At 41.4% G+C, this 13143-nt stretch overlaps 1 protein-coding gene across 1 annotated transcript in view; it reads right to left on the bottom strand.

Annotated features, from left to right (window-relative positions):
- Window positions 1-8065, bottom strand: part of B3GALT5 (beta-1,3-galactosyltransferase 5) — a 96702-nt gene extending 88637 nt beyond the window's left edge. The window contains exon 1 of the mRNA XM_089677978.1: window positions 7940-8065. The gene's annotated coding sequence lies outside the window, so the exon portion shown is untranslated. The remainder of the gene's footprint in view (window positions 1-7939) is intronic.
- Between the last annotated feature and the right edge of the window lie 5078 nt (window positions 8066-13143).

The following is a 13143-nucleotide window of genomic DNA, read 5'->3' as shown; positions in this document are numbered from 1 at the left end:
TCTTTTTCAGCCTGTAAACACTTCTCTTCTAATACACCATACGTGTAGATTAAATCTATATAGGGGTGGGAGATATAAATTCACAGCACCTCATCCCTTAGGACATATAGAGATAATTGAAACAATAGGAATGGGATATATTACATGCCAACACTAAACATTGATTAAAATATTACAATTTATTTTGAACAATACATAAAGGTATTTACCTATTATATCTAATTAGAGGTCTTAGTATTTGTGTATGTGGTATTATTTGTTTCATTCCATAGAGCCAAAACTGGCCTGTCTATGGTGGACTTGAGATCTTGCTTTTCTGTGGGTAAAGGTACTTGATCTATCGATTTTGTTACGTGTTATTTTCAGAATCAATAATAATGCTTACAGTAACTGACCCTTTTTCTGCCATATGCACTCTTTATCTTCAATATATTTTGATTTCTGTGGAGTACGTGAACTCTACTATAAGCTATATTTGGTTGAGAATATTATGTATTTATCTTTTCCAATAGCCCCTTATTACTTTCTATCTCTTTACAGTGAATAGGCCCCTTTTATTATTGTTATCTTTTCACTCAGTGGACTGTCTCTTCGCACTTCTTTTAGTGATAATCATTTTATGGAGATTCATAATGATGCTATATATAATGAAATAATATGAAACATGGTCCAATATTGTGTGGCAAATAATGAATCTATACCACAAGGATCACTCTCTGGTCACTATATCAGCTCTGCGATTGCCTTTTGCCACTTTGGATTCACCCCTGTGGACCCTATGGGTTTTCTCCTATGATTCCATCTGGTTAAGTCCCTGGCAATCTTGTTCTTAGGTGTGTGGGGACATGACGGATTGGGTAGTAGGGAAGATTTTCCCCTTGTCTGCATGCATGTACACATTATTATTTTTGCTGATGTATATTTTCTTATTTGTATTTCTTTATTTTCATTAGTACTCTATACACGTTTGTTTCCAGAAGAAGCCAAATGGTGAAACATGTAGAAGAACTTGTTTATGAGGACTTCAGTTAAAATCATCAAACAGCACATACTGGATATACATTATGGAATTGAACCAGTTATTTTTTTTAGAATTTTTCAAAAATAAATTGCAATATTGTAATCAATTTTTAGTGTTGCCATGTCATATACAGTATGCACCTAAAAAATCCAATTTCTATTGTTTCAATTATCTACATATACACTATATTGCCAAAAGTATTGGGACACCCCTCAAAATTATTGGTTCCAATCACATCCATGGCCACAGGTGTATAAAATCAAGCACTAGGCATGCAGACTGCTTCTACAAACATTTGTTAAAGAATGGGTCGCTCTCAGGAGCTCAGTGAATTCAAGCATGGTACCGTGATGGGTTACCACTTGTGCAATAAGTCCAATTGTGACATTTCCTGGCTGCCAAATATTCCACGGCCAACTGTTATTGGTATTATAACAAAGTGGAAGCAACTGGGAACAACAGCAACTCAGCCTCGGAGTGGTAGGCCACATAAAATGACAGAGTGGGGTCAGTGCATGCTGAAGCACACAGTGCGCAGAAGTCGCCAACTGTCTGCCGATTCAATAGCTAAAGACCTCCAAACTTCATGTGGCCTTCAGATGAGCACAACGAAAGTGCATAGAGAGCTTCATGGAATGAGTTTTTATGGCCGTGCAGCTGCATCCAAGTCTTACTTTACCAACTGCAATGCAAAGCGTTGGATGCAGTGGTGTAAAGCTGGACTCTAGAGCAGTGGAGAAATATTCTCTGGAGTGACAAATCACGCATCTCCGTCTGGCAATCTGATGGATGTGTCTGGGTTTGGCAGATGCCAGGAGAACAGTATTTGCCTGACTGCATTGTGCCAAGTGTAAAGTTTGCTGGAAGGGGTATTATGGTGTGGGGTTGTTTTTCAAGGGTTGGGCTTGGCCCCTTAGTTCCAGTGAAGGGAACTCTTAAGGTGTCAGCATACCAAGACATTTTGGACAATTTCATGCTCCCAACTTTGTGGGAACAGTTTGGGGATGACTCCTTCCTGTTCCAACAGGACTGCGCACCAGTGCACAAAGCAAGGTCCATAAAGACATGAATGACTGAGTTTGGAGTGGAGGAACTTGACTGGCCTGCACAGAATCATGACCTCAACCCAACAGAACACCTTTGGGATGAATTAGAGCAGATACTGTGAGCCAGGCCTTCTCGTCTGACATCAGTGCCTGACCTCACAAATGTGCTTCTGGAAGAATGGTCAAACCTTCTTATAGACACCCTCCTAAACCTTGTGGATGGCCTTCTCAGAAGAGTTGAAGCTGTTATAGCTGCAAAGGGCGGGGCCAACTCAATACTGAACTCTACAGACTAAGACTGGGATGCTATTAAAGTTCATGTGCGTGTAAAGGTAGGCATCCTGATACCTTTGATAATATAGTGTATGTGTGCATGGACACATAGGCTAACATATAGGTGTTTTACAGGCTGTAAAAGTGTAATTTTTTAAGCCCAGTAACCATTTTCTTTAAAGACCATCCAAGACCTGTTACACAAGGTGCTATAAAACTAGTGCAGCATTGCATCTTATCTGATTCACAACGTTTCTGTTTGAAAATGAATCCTTGGGAACCCTAAAGGCAAGTTAAATTGTTTCTCTTTTTTATGTGCTTGATGTATCCTTTATGATATAGTCATTCTTTATATTGCGGTCATATTTTATCCTCTGTCATTATGTTCATTCTTCACTTTTTATTGCATCTTAAATCGGAATTAACCTCTCTCAATCAACTTGAACTATTTTTAATCCTTATGCCACTAGCCTTAGTAAATAGACAGAAAGGTATATCATATTTACTTTTTTAAATCTTTTTTTTTAACATTTCTTGAGTTGCTTCATGGCATTTTTTTTTGTTTCATCTGGAGGAGGGGAGGAGGAGGGGCTTTCTCAGCTAAGTACACCCACCTGTTTGCATGCCTAAGTTAAGGGAAGATGGCTTCCAAGAAGTAAATGCTACATAAATTATCTACCTATACTTAAGATGGCTATGGCTAGAAATACTTGGAGGGGGGAGGTTTCACAGGGATTTCTTTAACAAAATAAAGCAAGGAGACATGGATGGATGGGAGAGTTTGAATTAAATAGCATTTTCAGTTTGTGGTGCTCAGATACAGTTAAGTTTTTCTTTAAATAGCTTATTTTACATGCATGTTATTTTTTTATATTAAAGAAAAACTTCACCCAAAAGGGGAAGTTCAGTTTGTTAGCATCCCCCTTCCCCCTTTCGTTTGTAGAAATTGCCACTTTTTGGGAGAGGGGAGTGGGTACCTGGTTTTGACAGTTACCTGCTCCCACTTTCAGTTGGATCGGAATCAGAAGTTCAGCCCGCCTCCAACTGCAGCCTTCTGGGACACATCACAGGTCCCAGAAGACTGAGGGACCATTCATAAAGTGCAGCATGGCTTGCACATGTGTGGTTGGAAACTGGCTGTGAAGCCGTAATGCTTCATTGCCGCTTCTTAGTTATGATGCCGGCACCAGGAGCTCAAAGCCAATTGAAGAATCTGCTCAGGTGAGGACAGCACTGATTGCCTGGACAGGGAAGTGTCCTTATATTAAAAGTCAACAGCTACAGTATTTGCAGCTGTTGATTTTATTTTTTTTGGGTAGGAGACTGGAGCTCCTCTTCAATTAATTCATTCATTCATTTTTAGTGATGGTTTAAAGTGGCACCAATCACTGGCTTACAAAAATCTATCCAAGTATATTCGTAAAGCCTAGTACACATGATCAGAAAATCGTACAAAAATTTTTTCTCATACAATACCAGTTCGGACGCTTTTCATTTATTCAGTACAGTTTTCGTCCGAAAATACTATACAAATACATTACATCACTTCCGAATTTTTTTTCTGTCGTACAAGAATTTTTATAACTTCAGTAAGCTTTTCTCTTTCAATAAAATTTTTTCATGCAAAAAAAAAAGGATGATATTCTCATCATGTGTATGGGGCTTAAGACAAAAAATTACCTTATATTGTTCAGATATCCAGTTTCCTTCGGGTTTTTTTGTTTTGCTGTGATCTGAATTCCTGTTAGAAGATAACTCTATGGTTCCATTATATGTAAAAACATAGCCACCCTCTCTTGCTTGCTCCCGAGATGGAGTATGGACTATGGACTATGGGATGTGTAGTGTGAATAGAGCAGGAAGATGTTACAGCAGAAAAATGTATTTGGTGAAAAAGATTACAGGGTCATTAACAAGTGGATTTCTATCAATTATTTTTCAAGAATTTAGTGTCACTAATGAATGTGTACAGTGGTGGGATATTGCCTTTCTCAAGTGATAATTAGCCATTATTAAATATTACTACATGAGGCTTACATATTTTTACCATTTTGCTGCAGCGTCACACAGGAAGCTATTAGTCTTCTACGTGATAGCAATAAGTGGAAAAAAAAAAAAAAATAAAGTGACACCCAAGCACTTAAAAACCCTCAAATAAAAACTTCAGCCCCCCTCTACGCAAACACACTATGCACACATTGAAGTGCCTGCTTACGCAAACGTCAATTGTGCTACTTGTTACATGCAAACAGCAGTAATACTAGTAGAGCTGTTATTCTTAGTTACCTCTAAACTGATGACCTGTAAGAGCTTTTAAAGCGTCATCTATGGAAGATTTTGTGTACCAAATTTGTCACTGTTTTATGGGCAATCACAATTTTAAGGCATGTTGAGTATCTATTTTCTTCTGCACAACTTCCTCTTTTATATTTTATCAAACAAAAGAGTAATATACAACTTGCATTTGTTCGCTAAAATTAACTTTAGTTAAATTGTTGCACTAATATCATGTGACATAAAAAATTGGAACTACCATAATTTTTTCTCTAGCTTTCAGAAAATGGTGGGGGTTTGAACTGATCCTCAGACCTAAAATAATTTTTAGTAAAAAATATTCAAAAATGGCTCTAAAAGCAAAAGGGTTAAACCAGTGTAACTTTCAAGAGCAAGATTTACAAACAAATTAGCAAAAGGCGGCACTAAAAATGGATTACCCTAATGCTTAATCAGATGGAAAGAAAAATATAGTGTAAAAAGGCTAGTTAAATAGGATTCATACTTATAATTCGATGCAGGTTCTAAAAACAGGCATATGAATCTATCACTTACACCACCATTTGTCATGCAGAGGCACAATAGGGTTTTAAAAAATTTGTAGGCAGGTGTAGTCTGTTTTCTTCACTTTAGGTGGTGCTCTACCTGAGTGGTACAACAGCCTAGAGAAGAAGTCAGAAGAAACATTGTTTCTCTACAGTTTCCTGGGCCAATGGAGCAGCATTCTGGTTGGCTACGCTGCAGCTATCTGATCCTTGACAGCCAATTTGGGTCAGCATGGTCTATATAAGTCTCTGCTCCTGGGCTTTGGCACGTTTCTGTGATTGGTTAGTGTAGGGAGAGATACCCACCTTGCTAGGGAAAGTACTTAGCAGTAGGGAAAGGTTCCAGAAAGGACAGGTTACAGGCTTGCTACCCTGGAAGGAAACCTTCCTGCCTGGGACCGGACCGACCAGACCATGCTGCTACCTCTGAGACAGACTCTGTTGGCATCTCTCCTCAGCCTCATCTTGAACTGCACTAAACCACGTGGGATTCCTTTAGCAGCATTCTCCTGCGAGGGTGTTTGTAACTTTGGCATTCTGCTCAATACAATTTACAAATTTATTGCAATCAGACTGTGTGATTACTGCCGCCGCACCTCCCCACAAGTTTCGTAGACACCCTTTATGAATTCTTCTGACATAGTCTTTTCTACCATCAATCTCTGTCCGCTAGCATTTTTTTTACATTCCAATTTTTTTACATTTCTAATTTAGACAGGAGCCAATTAACCTACCAGCATGTCTTTGGAGTGTGGGAGGAAACCCATGCAGCCACAGGGAGAACATGCAAACTCCAGGCAGGTGGTGCCATGGTTGGGAATCCAACGGATGACCCTAGTGCTGCTAACCACTTAGCCACTGTGCTGCCCCTGTTCCTCTAATTATTCCCTTTCCATCTGCAAAAATCAGTCTTGTGATATTCATGTGATATTGTGCATTATTTTTCATTATTCTCACATTAACAGCCTCAATATACTACCGTGTTTCCCCGAAAATAAGACACTGTCTAATATTTTTTTTGGCTCAAAAAAACACACTAGGTCTTATTTTCGGGGTAGGTCTTATTTTTTAAATGTCCAGGTGTGGACAGGGGGTGCAAAGGTGAGCTGCAGGCAGTTGCGGATGAGGATTACTATGGAGAGGGCTGGTTGATGACAGTTGTGAGCTGCAGTCAGGTGTTGCAGGGGTGACTTGACAGGTGAGTTTCAGACAGGGTGCAGATATGAGCCACAGACAGGGTGAAGGGGTGAGTTGCAGATGGGGAATGCAGAGGTGAGCTGTGGCCAGGGGGTGCAGAGCTGAGCTGTGGCCAGGGGGTGCAGAGCTGAGCTGTGACTGGGGGGTGCAAAGGTGGGTTGCAACTCAGTTCACCTCAGCACCCCCGCAGCCGCAACTCACCTATGCACCCGGTCTGCAACTCACCTAATTCAATTTACCTCTGCAACACCTGACTGCTGCTCACCTTTGCACATCCCCCCTCCACTGCCCTCATATGGTTAACCAGCTTTGCAAAACACAGCTGTCAGCAGCCGGCCCCTCTCTATAGTAAATCCTATTTCGAGTCCTATCTTTCCACACAGTGCACCAAGTGCACTTACTCACCGCTCCGCCTCTTCCCCACTGGCCGGTGATCACCCCTGGGGCATCGGCTTCCATGCATTAGACTGCAGGAGGAGATGCCCTGCCCCTAAACACACTGCATACTGCACCCACAGATATCTGTTCCTTCCCTGCCCTACAGTGAGTACAGAGGTAGGGAGGTTCTGTAGGAGCAGATGGTGCTGTCACTTCAGCCGCGCTTCTGTGTTTATAAGAGACAGTAGATATGGATGTGTGCAGGGCCAGTGCCGGAGGTGGCAAAATGGCATTCCGCCATGTTCCGGCTGAAAAAACTCCCTGATCACAACTAGGTTTTATTTATGGGGTAGGTCTTATACTTTAGCAATTTCCAAAAATAGCACTAGGTCTTATTTTCGGGGTAGGTCTTATTTTAGGGGAAACAGGGTAATATCTCAGTTTCTGAGCACTTGTGGCTGATGAACTAGGAAATACAAAAAACCTTGGATCAAATGTAAAATTAAACCATGTAAACAGGAGGATTTACATATACTGCCATGACTATCAATACTAATGCAGTAAATTCTGAGAAAACTCCAAACAAAGGCTTGAACCACTCAACAGAAACTCAAACAAAGGAGGACGGTATGCTTTTTTCTTTTTTTCAAGTTGACTGCTCATGCCTATGCCATTTTATTTGCAGTAAGTACTGAGCATGCACACGCTTGCATTTTAGATTCTGAATTAATGTTAAATATGTTAACATGGGACTGCCTGATATGGCTAATCAATATTTAAACATTGATTATTATTTAAATATATATAAATATTTAAATATAAAATATTTAAATATTCATGCTCTCCAAGACTGCCAAGCTTGACAAGGTCCCAGAAATGCCTAATTCTTGCTTTACATAAGTTGGGCTCACTCTAAGTGAAGGAAATGCCACCACTGTTTACCAGCCGATGGTAGATCATTTACAGAGTTCCCTTCTTACACACAGCCTTACCGCTGGCTTTGGAAGGCTAGCAGATGTCATTATTTAAGCAGAAAGATCAATGCTACCCCCTAAATGTGCAAATATATACACAATACAAATATGTATGACTAAATAAACATACAAACACATGCATAATTCAAAGCACTATAAATGACCAATCCCCAAAATCATGTTAGAACATAAGAATAAATTGTAAATTTAAAGTTTACAAAATATACATACATTTGAAGTGATCCTTCATTAAGTTTCACTCTTCTTAAAAGATAGAATCCTTTTCCTACAGTGTATCCCATGGGACACAATCCCCCTTCACAGCATAATGTTCTTCCTTGATGTACAGTGCTGAAGATCTTACCCTCTCACTAAATATTTATGACCCCTTATCTCTAGACATATCATAAAACAGTTAGCAAATGATTTACACGTTACTTGGTTCCTTATATTCAACTTAAAGTGATAATAAACGCAAAAGCAAACGTTTATTATATTTCAGTTTATCAGTTCTTAGATATGCTAGCTGCATTAGCTTTCTTTTTTTAAGCTTTTGCCCCGTACACACTATAAGAAAATCGTCCGAAAACTTTTGTACGAGGACCGATCGTCCGATAATCGGATCGTTTGTACACAGCTTTTAAAAGCCGATCACGACAATTAGTATGACAATATCCGAAGGGACAAAAAATTTCCTCGTACGATACCAGATCATACGATTTTCGTTTAATCAGTACAGTAGTCGTCTGAAAATACGATACAAATACAACGCAATACATGATATCACTTTCGAAATTCTTTTCTTTCATAGGAGAATTTTAGTATCTTTAGTAACCTTTTCACTTTGGATGTGAGACTAGCAGGCGAAAAAAAACGGCCGATCGTTCGTCCGATATTCTCATCGTGTGTACAGGGCATTTCTTTCCTTCATTTTCATCTGGTCATCTGGCCAGTAAGTCTGTTGTTTTTTTAAAAGAACATGCTCCTGTGCAAAACTATCATATCAGTTAGTGTGTTGAGACAAATCTGTTACTATTGACAGAGGTGCTTACAATGATTAATTTTCCTGTCAAATCTTTATCCACTGCTTGCTGGAGTTCAGCTTCAGTTTGTTAGTGTATCTAAATCTGCTAGTCACTCCTCTCCCCCCAGACTTACAATGCTGCTTGTAAGCAGATGCTTATAGTTGTTGCTGCAGTTATGCCAAATTCTGCATTTTCCCAGGCTTTTCTGGGCTCTGCCCTCCCTGTGCTGCTAATAAAAAAGGGGGGGGCGGGGCTCTGGTCAGGGGCTTTTGGCCATGGTTGCATGGAAGGAAGAGCAAGAGGCCGATCATGCAGATGTAGCCACTAGAAACTCCCTCTACCTCTGGGAGAATTCACATGGACCAGGACTTTACCATATTATGAACTACTACCTGACGAGAGTATGTAATGGGCAGCCTGTGAGTACTTGGTTAGGAAGAGACTATTGTGAACTTACTCTAGGTTCACATCTGTGCGGCTTCTATGAGGTGCGTTTTGCGTGGCCTCGGCTGCCTACCCATTTGAACAGGCTTCCTGCCTCCTGAAATGCAGGGAAAAGGTCCCTGCTGCATTTCAGAAATTGCAGCCCACACGGGAACTGCAAGTGCAATTTCCAGTGCATGCGGCATGCCATTAGCATTAAAGGCATCTGTACAATGCCCCCATGTTTTTCTGTGTGGGTGGTTGTGACTGCGAGAACAGGTGCATTCCTGCAGAGGCAATCACATGCATAGATGAGAACCTTGCCTAATAGACTGTTGTGTTGAGCATGTTCAGTAAAGATTGTTAACCGTTCAATGCCTGGTCTGAAGTTATTGCAAAGGGGTGCATGGTGGTACATGGCATATAGCAAAGAAGAGGACCTGCTTTACACACACAGGGTGAAGGGGCATATATGCAATTTCTAAGGGTAACCAGCGCAAGGGAATGATATGACAGCCACACAGCTGAAGGACAGTACCGGCAAGGGTGACGGGTTCTCTGCACAGAGAAGGGAGCCATTTGCTGTTTCCCTCCCTAGTGGTCAGTGGCCCAGTTAATTGAGACCTAATCTGTGGGGTAGAGACCTTAGGGACCTAGTCAAAGTGCATGCAGAAGGGTTTACTTAGACTTATGACAGAATCCATACGCTATCACTGGGAGTGAGGTAATAGGAAAGCTGGACTGGAGGAACAGGACGCAATGTCTGTGGTGTTCCCTTTGACATGTCACATTCCGTAAAGGTGTATGTATCATGGGATGATGTGGCTTAAGTTGTGATACAACTGTACCAGGTGTACTGCTCCATTCTAATCTGGGGTGCCGCCTTAATCGTTAATTCACACAAATATGGTCCCGCATTGAGCATGTACACTGAAGGGAGAGAGGCCTTGCATATAGGGCAAGCTGGCCCCACCCACATGCTGACTGTTGTGCCTCCTGTGCTCCTTCATCCAGAGTGGGGGCACTTTAATATGGTAATATGGGAGGTGTGTTACTGGACAGATAACCAAGTGAAAACAGAGGGGAAAAATCTTAAAGAAAATAAATGCAGCCCCCACATCTAATGATTGGTAAGCTGCAACATATGATATTTTTAGTTTTGGGTTTAATGCCACTTTCAATTCCAATATTTACTCCTCGACTCGCCACCATGTATCACATATTAAACACAAAAAATGCACTTTGTTAAAATATCATAGGTCAAACAACTTGCATTTAAAACATTTGTTTTATGCCACTCTCAGCATGCCCACATCGTTCTGGCTTCCTTAGAGCTTTCTGATGTCACACATGTACCTGTCCTCAACACGTCTTGTCCAATAGACATCTTTAGAAGAGCCCATCCCTAAGTAAGTCCATTGGATGAAATGCATAGAGCATTGAGCAAGGATACAAAGCAACACGACAGATTTTGTCCAATGGACTTCCTTAGGAAAGTGTATTCCTGAGGAAATTCTAGACAAAATGCATTGAAGGCGTATTTGCTTAACCTCCCTGGCGGTATGATTATTTCAGATTTTTGGTGCTGAAAGCGGTACCATTATTTATTTAAACCTGCTTTTGACCTAAAGGGACACTTTTTGGACGCCATGGACTTTTCTCAGTTTTCAGGCAGAAAGAACAGTAAAAATGCAGGCAGGACACAGGACAAAGCACTAGGGACAAAATGTATGTAAAATGGGTTGAAACAGCAATGTTTTGCTATGTAAATGTTTTTTTTAAAAATGACATTTTTTAAAATTTTCAAATTTCCCGCCTCCGACGGTGCCTGTACGTCCCGACGTCACAGGGACCGGAACACAGAAGCCAGATGCCGGCATCGGCCGGAGGAGATGGCCGGGAATGCTGCAGGGGACACATCACAGGAGCGCAGGACAAGGTAAGCTCTGCAGGGATGCAGCGCCGCATGGTAAGCCCGAGTGTAGCTCGGGGTTACCGCTTTTGGCACTGACATTTTACCCCGAGCTACACTCGGGAATACCGCTAGGGAGGTTAATATAGTGGCATAATACAAGTATTTTAATTGTGAGTTGCTTGCCTTATGGTATTTAAATAAAATGCTTTACGATTAAAACGCTATGAAGATTTTTTTGTTTAATATGTGATGTATGGTGGCGAGTGGAGGAGTGCCTACTGAAATTGAAGAGGAGAAAAGTTCTAAATAATTGAATTAAGCACCGTACACATGAGCCTAATATTGGGCGGTATCGGCTGATTCAATAGATACCAACTGTGCATACGACAGCAGCTCCAACAGCAGCCGTTCGAACATCTAGCTTCTGTCGAAGGGGCATGACCGAAAAAGTCTGCCTATCGGCATCCGATCAACGTTCTTAGCCAATGGCTGAGAGAACTGACCTGTGTGTTTTGGCAGTGGGGCGCGTCCCCCTGCCAGAATACAATAGCTCAGTGGGAAGATTGCTGTACTAACATCATATTTTTAGTACAGGATCTCCTCCAGGACTCTTCAGTTTTTTGGTTTTTTTGTTCAGTTCACTGGGTTGAACAAAATAAAACTGATAGTATGTACTAGGCTTAACTGTTTTTGAACCATTTTATGACCTAGAGAGGCCATAAGCTTCTGGTGAATGAGCTGGATCCTAAGAAAGGTTTGTCACAGAAGTGGATTGTGCTGTGAAGGGGGATTGTGCATTGTGTGACAAATTAGTTATTATTTGATTTATATACATTTACACATTTAAGAGGTTAGCGCTGATCTTTGTGCTTAGTTTTGCATTGATTGTCAATGGGGAAAAATATATTCTAGCTGCTGGGAGAAAGGAGGTTCACAATAGAAAGGGTACTTCTTTTAAAGAGGATCTTCAGTTTAAAAAATAAATAAATAAAAGTCAGCAACTACAAATACTGTATTTGTACTGTAACTGCTGACTTTAAAAAAAAAAAGACACTTACCTGTCCAGGGATCCTGCACTGTCCTCACCTGGACCAGTTCTTTGCCGGTCTTTGGGTCCCCGGCACCAACATATTTACCAAAGGAAGCCAAAGGACTCCTTATGGCTTCACAACCAGCTTCCCACTTAACATGTCTGTAGCTTTACCCCTGCAGGAGCCACTTGTATTTTTGCCCTGGTCTCCCCTTGCTTCGCCCCACACTCAGGCACAAAGTATTTTCCACAGTCAGGTGCACACTTACTCTTGCTTGCTGTCTTCAATGACTAGTCTAGGGGATGTTGTTTTCGGACTGATCGGTGCACGGGAATAGCGGTGGCTGGTCAGCCTACATAAACTAGTGACAGGTTGACAGTGGACGCCGCTGTTTGCAAGTAACCGCATACCACGGGGTTACCTGCAGTTAGGGATGGCTGTCCAAGCCTGGACGCAGTCAGCTGTGGATTGTACCCGAGATTGATGGGCCTGGAAGTTCAGATAGGTGACTGGGAATTCCTGCGTGTTTGGATTTTGGTGTTCAGTAGTATTACTGGGGTAAGGGCTGCTGTTAGAAATCATGCGGCCCCATATGGCCTATCAAAAAGGGCCCCCGCCCCCAGAAAATATCAAAACAACATTTTCTCTAAAAATAATGAAAAAATAAACTCGTTATTAGTGGACACAAATACAACATAACTCTGTGCATGAATGAGGTGTTGGGGCTCATTCACAAGGGCACTGTGGCCTGTACAGTGTGAATCAGCAGTTTGTTCATGTGGTTGGAGCTGCCTTAAGCTGTATGCAGGAAGCCCATGTTACGTTATGGGACGTAGTAGCTGTGTGAACACAGCTGCAGGTCCTAATTTAACAGTGCATGTGTACAGTCCCTAACATAGAAAATGTGCTTTTGGACAACTTACCCATGCCTGCACACCTGTCAAATTAGGGCCTGCCGCTGTGTTCGTACAGCCACTCAGAGGAGCGATCTGTACTGATCACTTACTGTGTTCATTCAGGAAATAAAGAGGCCAGTAAATA

The sequence above is a fragment of the Staurois parvus genome, unplaced genomic scaffold (assembly GCF_062004578.1).
Source record: "Staurois parvus isolate SC_StPar_1 unplaced genomic scaffold, SC_StPar_1.0 ptg000195l, whole genome shotgun sequence".
Taxonomy (NCBI): domain Eukaryota; kingdom Metazoa; phylum Chordata; class Amphibia; order Anura; family Ranidae; genus Staurois; species Staurois parvus.
The sequence above is the reverse complement of the archived record's forward strand: the minus strand, read 5'-3'. Positions and strand labels throughout refer to the sequence as shown.